Raw genomic sequence first — 8,515 nt, 5'->3', positions numbered from 1 at the left:
ATTAACTTATAACTTAAATTAACTTATACAAATAGAGATTAAAGTAATTAATATTATATAATTGTACTTTCATCGTACAATAGTTTAATAAGAAGCAAATTAAAATAAAATTCTAAAAGTTAAAGAAATAGAATGAAAATAAGATGCTATATTAGACAAGCGAATGACAGTACATTGCTACTTTTTTGCATTTTGTCGATGCTTCTGGTGTGCTTGTTCTTTGATCTGTATAGCAATATGTTCATGCTTATTGATAAACTAAAAGACTATTATGGGGACAAAAAGGGGACACAAAGCCAAGTTTGGGTTGATCAAGTTTTCCCAAGTTTTCCCTCACAGATTGATTCTTACGCCTGGCTTGTGAAGTTCAAGAAATAAGAACAAAATGGTAAGTAGCAATATAGTTGTTTCACAACTATTGTAGTTAGGTCAAAGGTAAGGGGTTTTAATTTTAAAACTACCATTAGTAGCTTCATTACTCTTTAGTGTTTCTTGATATGATGTATTTTTGTTGGTTTTAGGGGTCAAACCTGCACAAGGGTTGACTTAGATTCATGTTCATAAAACTTAAGGAATAATATAAAAAATAAAGCCAAAAATATTGATATTAAGTTTGTCTTCCACACTTTGGTTTCAAATTTTTCCTTTTAGCAGTAAAACTTATGATTGGAGGATTTACTATAGGTGTTATTGTATGTGCTTTGCAGTTTGTAAGTACTTCATTAACTTGAAGGTTACTCTGGGATTCATCTTTGATCAAACTTAGCTTTGAAATCTATATTTTTCTCATAATCACTTAAAATTAGCTTACTTACCAATTCTTTAGGGCCGTGATTATCACGGCCCCTCTAAGTTTCCTAGTATATGTATATATATTAAAGTTATGAAGGAAAGTAACAGTTAACCTGCCCTTTTCTTGTCTATTTTGGTCCTCTTATTTTCTCTATTGACCATTTTGATATTGTTTTCTCCCCCCTTTACTTTTTATGTTTATGAATTTTATCACTTTTAATCATATGATAAAAGTGTCATCAATATCTCAAAGGTCAACTGTTAAAGGAAACCAACTCATCAGATCCTCTTCTATGCATCCTCATCTTTTCACCGCCTCCCCCGTCTCGGTTCACCATCGCCTCCTTCTATGCTTCTATTTGCTTTCCACCTGCGACCACCACACTTGAGCAAACCCCACCTTCGCCACTATTACGAGTTCCTCGACAAATCTAGCGTCTTCCTCCACCAACAGCGTCACAGGTAAGCTTCCAACTCTCTTCCCTAAAATCTATTTATTTCTCCAACCGTCTCCCGTATATGTTCTCATTTTCTACATTCTCCTTCAAATTGGTTTCTTTCTTCTATAATTATGATTGCTTGCTGTACTTTGATTATGAATTTCTTAAATCCAGTGTATGCTCCGAATTTCGGATGAACATGCTCTGTTAAAAATAAATTAATTTGGGGCTTATTATATTGTTTTTGTTGTTTATACTTGGCAGATTTGAAGATGCATATTAAGTGCTTGATGAAATGCTTGAAAGAATTGTCGACACACTTGAATCAGGCTAGAACACTTCCATTTCGAGCACAAAACACCTGTTTTTCGATCGATTGAAGCTGTGTTAGTAATTAATGAATCTGGGTTATGATTAATTGAAATGGGTTTTCATCGGAAAGTGTTCTTCACATATTTAAAAGACACCTGTAGGAGAATATTTGTGACCCCAACGGGATGCCTTTGGAGGTTTTCCCTTGGGTACAAGCGTATACTGCTCTTTATTGGTGAGTGAGCAAAAAACGAAATACCATGCAAACTCGCTTAAAGAGGCGAAGAAGGTTCAATGTCCATTTATGTAAGACATTCACCGACTGTTTCAACTTTGAATGCTTTGAATGCTTTTAATGAATCAAGCGTTTAGCTTCCATTTTTCTGCAATGATCTGTTTTTTTAGATATTGGATTAAAGTAAGCAATATCATAGCCACCATTTCAAATCTATTTCAGTGATTGTCTTTCCAGTCAAGCTTTTTAAGTTCATATATGTTATTGTGTAATCTAGGTTTGCTTTAAAACATATAACATAATTGTTTTTCACAAAAGATGGTTTAGAAAATTACTTAACTGGGAATCAAACATTTGGTAAGGTAGAATTTGTTTTGTCCCTAAAAACGTGTTATTATTTTTAATCTGATAAAACGATTTGAAAATGCATTATCATTTTTTTTTGTTCCTTACATTTCCTTAAAAAAGAAATAGCATTTTTTTTATTTGTAAAAATGAGTTAACCAGTTGCATGAATCTAGCTATGCTTTTAGTTTTATGTTTTACATATTTTCTTTGGAATATTAACATATTGCAAGAAAATGAAAAGGAGATATAGCCTCAAAAGAAGAAAGAGAGGGTTAAAAGGAAGCATCTACAACAGAGATAAAGATGGTGGTATCATTTTATTTTTTCTAATCTTTAAATTAATAAAAAAAAATTACATGTAATACCAGCCAAAAATGCCAAACCAGAAAAAACTTGGTAACATTTGGTAACAAATTTCTTCAAATAAAACTAAAAAACGTATTACATATTGTTGAAATGATTGTTTTTAGGTTTATTTTGTGCTTATAATTGTTATCACTACTATTGTTGGCAAAAATGTGAGTGTCATTTTTTAGAAATTTCCTACCCTTAGCTTGTGGTTATGAAAATTTTACAATTTTGTACAGATCTTGAATGTATAATTGGAAAACATCTTATAAATTACAATTTTATTTATCATCCTTCAATATCGGCGATTTCAACTTTGCCAACAACGTTTTGCTCAACTACCCAATGCAACTAACTAAGCACAACTGACATCAAGTTCTCAAATCATAATATATAATGTGGAATCCAGAAAAGAGTCATAGTTGATGACAAATCAAACCTAAAAAATCAAATAAAAATACTCAAACCCAAAAAGTTAAATGCAAATCAAAACCAGAAAATCAAACAAACAAGAATCAAACTTAGAAAAAACCTTAGCACTAGCACTGATGCCAAATCAAACCTAGAAACTCAAACCGAATCAAACCCATAAAATAAAATGAAAATCAAACCATACACAAACTCATAATGCAAGGATTGATAAAGCATTCGCTTTTAGCATGTGGTTTACTTGAAGTCAAGGCTCAAGGTCGAAAAAAGAAGGTATTATATGTTTACTTGAAGCCATGGGAAACATAAATGTAACGTTCCAAAATTATGAGGTAAAAATTTCATTTTTAATTCAACCAAAACATTGATTGTCTTTAAGTCAACATTCTATATCCTTTTTCTAAATATTCAAAAATACTTTATAAAAAAACGGTTATCATAGTACAATCCCAAAATCATCATAATACGGAAACATGATGTGTTGCGATTAAGTCGGACCTTTCCCTTTCTAACCGGAAATACTTGAAACCATAACCATAAAAACCGTAAGCGCAAAGCTTAGTGAGTTCCCCAAAATACCCCATACCATACATAATAGTCACATACTTGGCCCCCGCCCTTCATCGGGCCTCGCCCAACATCGGGTCCCATCCGGCATCGGACACCGCCCGTCATCGAGCCCCGCTCGGTATTGAGATCTGTCAGTCATCAGGCTCCGCCTAGCATCGAGCCACGCCCGGTACACATATAAACATATCAACATATAATCATACGGACACATGAGATAATCACAAATACAATAGCACACAATACACTCATCGAGCCATGGTCGGCATCGGGCCTTGCTCGGTAAGCATTCCATCACATAACACATACAAGAGTCATGTAGACATCTAACATCCTAACATAATAAACCATGGATCGTCATTGGTGCCTTCGACGCGCTAAACACACTGAGGAAACTCACCTCGATCCGTTGATAATCAAATGATTGCTTGGGCCGATGAAACGGATAACCTCGCGCCAACTAACATTAAATACAAAACTTAATCAATAATTATCCCAAAACCCAAAACCTGAGGTCCACTCCATAAACTAACTTCCTAATGGGTAAAAGACCATTTTACCCTTTACTTACTTGGCCTAAAACCAAGGCCCAACCCAATTGCACAAAAAGCCGAAAATGGCAACCCAAAGCCCAATACGGCCCAACTTCCTAATTTGGCCTAAAAACTATCATATGACATATTCTAAGAAAGCCCAGAGCCTAAACATGGCCCAAAATAAGAAGTCCAATGGCCCAACAAGGTCCAAAATGACCATTTTGGGGAGTACGCCTTGTGTACCAGAGACGTACACCTCGCGTACTCAATAATGAAGCACAAGGTACAACTAAGTGAGGCACGAAACACCCATTACGCTGAGCGTACTCCTACGTGCGCCCAACGTACACATCAGAGAACAAAAATCCATATTAAGTTCTTAATGGTTAAGATATTGACTTCAAAACTCAGATATGACCCTAATGAGATGTCTTAAAACATAAAGTTTGCAATGTTACTACTTTGCATGGCTTAATAGGACCAAAACCTTATTAAAATCCATAGAAAACACTCAAATTCATGCATGGTCCAAAATAATTCATCAAGATGACATTTTTATGAACAAGGGACCTCCCAAAGGCTAAGATCCAACATTCTAAGCTCTTGGAGTAGCTCATACTCACAAGGATGACTCTAAGGACCAAAATGAACCTAAAATACTCCTTAAACTAGATCTAACACCTAGAGTCATCAAGATAGAAACTTTATACCTCAAAAAGGTAGATCAAGATGCAACAAGCCTGGATCCAAAGGCTTCAAGCAATCCCACACTTCTCCAAGAAGTTCCTTCCTCTTCTATGAACACCAAAAAGCATGAAATACCACCAAAAGCCAAAAACCACTAAAATGGGGGCTAGGGTTTCGTTTCTAGGGTTTTGAGGGATGGAGGCTGAAGATAATAATAGGGTTTGGTGGTGAGTTAAGGAGCTTAAATAGGGTCCAAGACCCTCAATTAGGGTTTGGGCCTGACTAGAGTATGCCATGCGTAATTCGGGTACACCCACGTACTCCAAACAACACCAACGATGCATCTGCTTAGTACGCCTATCGTACATATTCGTACGCCCTGCATACTTGAATTAACACTAGTACGCCCAACGTACACTTATGTACGCCCCGCATACTAGGTTTCACCCTATAACCACCAATCTTTCGAAATCCATAACTTCTCCATTATAAGTCTGATTCTGACGATCCTTATATCCACAGAAAGGTAACAAGAAGCTCTACGCTTCTATCAACTTATCCTTGCCTTAAAAATTCCTGAAAAAAACCCAATATTCATAAAATCCCAAACTGCCACTTTACCGATATACCTCTTGGCTCCAAAACACAAACCGAACTTCCGGATCACATAAATTACATTACCCACACCCAAATGGGTCTAAATATCTCATTTCCAAAGGCTCTAAGCCTTATGATACCCGAACTTTAGGTCACCGCCCCGCATTAGGAAACGATTCAGAATAGGGCGTTACAACTCTCCCCCACATAAATTAGATTTCGTCCTAAAAATCACTCCTTACCACCCTCCTAGAAACCAACTTTCCGAACAAACCTTCTAGTTTTAAACAAATCACTGATCCCATAATTTTCGATCCAATACGTTACTTCTATAATTCTGAAGCCCCATAACTTGCCTGACCTCTGCATAGGTAAAACCATTCTGAAACACAATCACAAGGGTCTCCTCCTACCATCATAATTGAAAGCATCCTTTTGACCCTGAAACTTCCAACCGATAACCTGTTATACAGATTCCTTAATCCATAACTTACTGAAGTAAAGATCTTGCATAAACACACCAACAACTCCCAATACGAGTCTCGACCAAAAGCCAACTCGATACATAACTCATAAGCTGAGATCCAAGGATTTACACTTGCATTTCACTCGATATCTTCTTATTTACGGCATCCATTCACTAAACTAGGATATAAAAATCCCCCATCCACCGCTGAGACTACCAGTCTCACACCTGGTCTAACCACCAGGTTCCTAAGGGTCCAACTGATAAGGCTACCCTAGCCTATATACCACAATATGCCACTCACTAGTCACATGACCATCCCACTAAAACCATAATCTAATTCCTTAACCCAACCGGTCTCTACCAGGTCTCACCTGCATTGCCATAATCATACGGGCTTCGCCCATAAGTCTCACCCAGTCTATACCAACGAACGGGCCACGCCTACAAGTCTCACATCATTGAGGACTACATCGGCCCAACCTTGCCTCATACCCCAATGGTCCTCCTCCCATAATAAAGAGATGCTCTCTGACCCCACTGGCCGCCTTGCCCAAGGCACGAGTTGATCCTCCTTTATACTATAGACTACCCCAATGATGATCTACCTCAATTGGTTGAATGCTACGATCCAATAGTAGACTTACAACAAATTTCCACAACTGCCTGATATCCTGGTGAATGCTAAGGCCACCCCGCAGTCTTACAACACTTCCATACTATCTGCCAATCCAGTAAATGCTACGACCACCCCGCAGTCTTACGACACACCTATCCTGCCATGGTCATCGCCCATGGTCTTACCACACCTCTACCATATCAACCATAATCATCTTGAGTCAAACCCGCATCCGACTAAATCCCAATCAGGTGTTTGGGTCATGCCTCGAACCCAAAATCCTTCATCAAACAAGAACAGGAATAGAGGATCTAAGTTAACCCACAACCTAAATCCATCCACATGTCTGCTATACATCACAAAAAAGGCGCCAACCAGCTGTTGGAAGTTTCCTGAACTCCCAACTTACACAACTTCAATCCTAACGACCACTTGAGTCGTCTTCCCTCCCGACTGGGATGTGAAACTCATCCTAGTTTCACACCTGATTTAGCTCCCAGAAATCTAAACGATTCTCCCCCACTTGGATTCATTGAAGCTCCCCCAACCCACAAAATTTGATGAATTCCCAACCCATATTACCTCCTTATATTTCGAACCGCCAGTAACCTGCGCTTACCAATACTAGCGTTCCATTAATAGTCAATCTTGATGATCGCACAATTCTTGAAATCCAGATGAATACTCCCTGAAATCTCAGCAAACCTGATAACCCCAATCGATTCCCATGATACATCACCAAATCCTTAAGTCCTTTATGTTGGTGACAAAGACCATAACCTTGCTCTGAACTGGTGAATCTTCACTCCAACTTCCCATCCTCAGAAGAATCTCTGAATTGTAACCATCTTCCACCCCTGCGATAATAAAATTCTACAGGTACTTCCAATGACCAAAAAAACTTATGTGGTTGCAACCTTCATCTTCTTGCTACCGCTCCTTCCCTAACAACGGTAGAGATTGGACCCAAAGCTCCTGCCATAGACGAATGTCGATCCTACTTGAACAAATGCTATCATATCTGAACTTTGACTTCGTTGAAGAACTAACTAGTTGATCCGACCATAGACCTTCCAAATGATACCCCTGAATTGACCCCTTCAAAGAACCAAAACAACAACCGAACAAACTGAATTCCGCTCAGCAAGATATGACCAACTAATGACTCTTGGCATGCAAAATGGCATATAACAATCCTTGATGACATAGCCCTAGCAAAAGTATAGAACTAAACAAAGGATAATGCTTATACAAACCCAAAAAAGATTGAAAACCAATATAAATATTGATAATGATAAGAAGAAAGCAAAAGACAACATACCCACAATCATATCTGATGAAGCCCTGGCCTCCCCTGACTGGCAGTGCAATGTTCGGCTCCTCGTTGTTGGGGCTCCTGCCCTACCCTCACAACCGTCAATGATCTTCAAAGTAAGGTGCACTCATTGCTCCAGCCGTCAACATCGGACAATCGGCGTTCTTGTGACCCACCTGATTACAGTAAAACACATCAGAGACAACCCACGGGTGCAATCCCGACTAAAATGACCCATCTAACCACAACTGAAACATTAACGACCTGTCTCCCGACATTTTCCTTCTGAACTTTCAGGTAAACCTAAACCAAGACCAATACCCAAAACTACTTTAAATTGTCTTTGTGACTGATGGAGTACTGGTTGCAAAAGCATCACTACTGATGGACTGGGTGTAGAACTATTTATACTAATCTCTGAACCAATCGGACCAATGATCTCATCATGGGTAGGTAAGCCTGAATTGAAATCCCATGAATGAATAGTGTGAATCTCAAAGTAATCACCAGTTGAAGCTGTGAAAACAATACTAACATATTCTGGTAGATACTCTTTCAGATCAACTAGTTGGCTAAGTCTCTGTATGAAAACTCCTGTTTGATCAAAACCAATAAACGCAACACTTAACCTTTTTGCACTAGAGTTGTAACTTACCCTTGCTACGTTTCTTTGCCCATTATTAACAAGATTTGACCATGTCACATTTTTAACTGATACCATGGAATTGATATTGATACCTACATGATCACCAGGTGGGTCCCAATCGTTTCTATAAGTATCAAACTCAACTGCTATGAAAGGATTCAATGTTGAGTTGAGCACC

General features: G+C 38.1%; 1 long non-coding RNA gene across 1 annotated transcript; it reads left to right on the top strand.

Annotated features, from left to right (window-relative positions):
* The first annotated feature begins 994 nt into the window (after positions 1 to 994).
* On the top strand, positions 995 to 1,993 carry LOC145100252 (uncharacterized). The gene is made up of 2 exons (XR_013704927.1): positions 995 to 1,254; positions 1,497 to 1,993. It is a non-coding gene; the product is annotated as an uncharacterized LOC145100252 (long non-coding RNA).
* The last annotated feature ends 6,522 nt before the right edge of the window (positions 1,994 to 8,515 follow it).

Source organism: Lactuca serriola, chromosome 4, assembly GCF_051521515.1.
Source record: "Lactuca serriola cultivar US96UC23 chromosome 4, Lser_US96UC23_V15, whole genome shotgun sequence".
Classification (NCBI taxonomy): Eukaryota; Viridiplantae; Streptophyta; class Magnoliopsida; order Asterales; family Asteraceae; genus Lactuca; species Lactuca serriola.
This window is presented reverse-complemented; position numbering and strand designations above follow the sequence as displayed.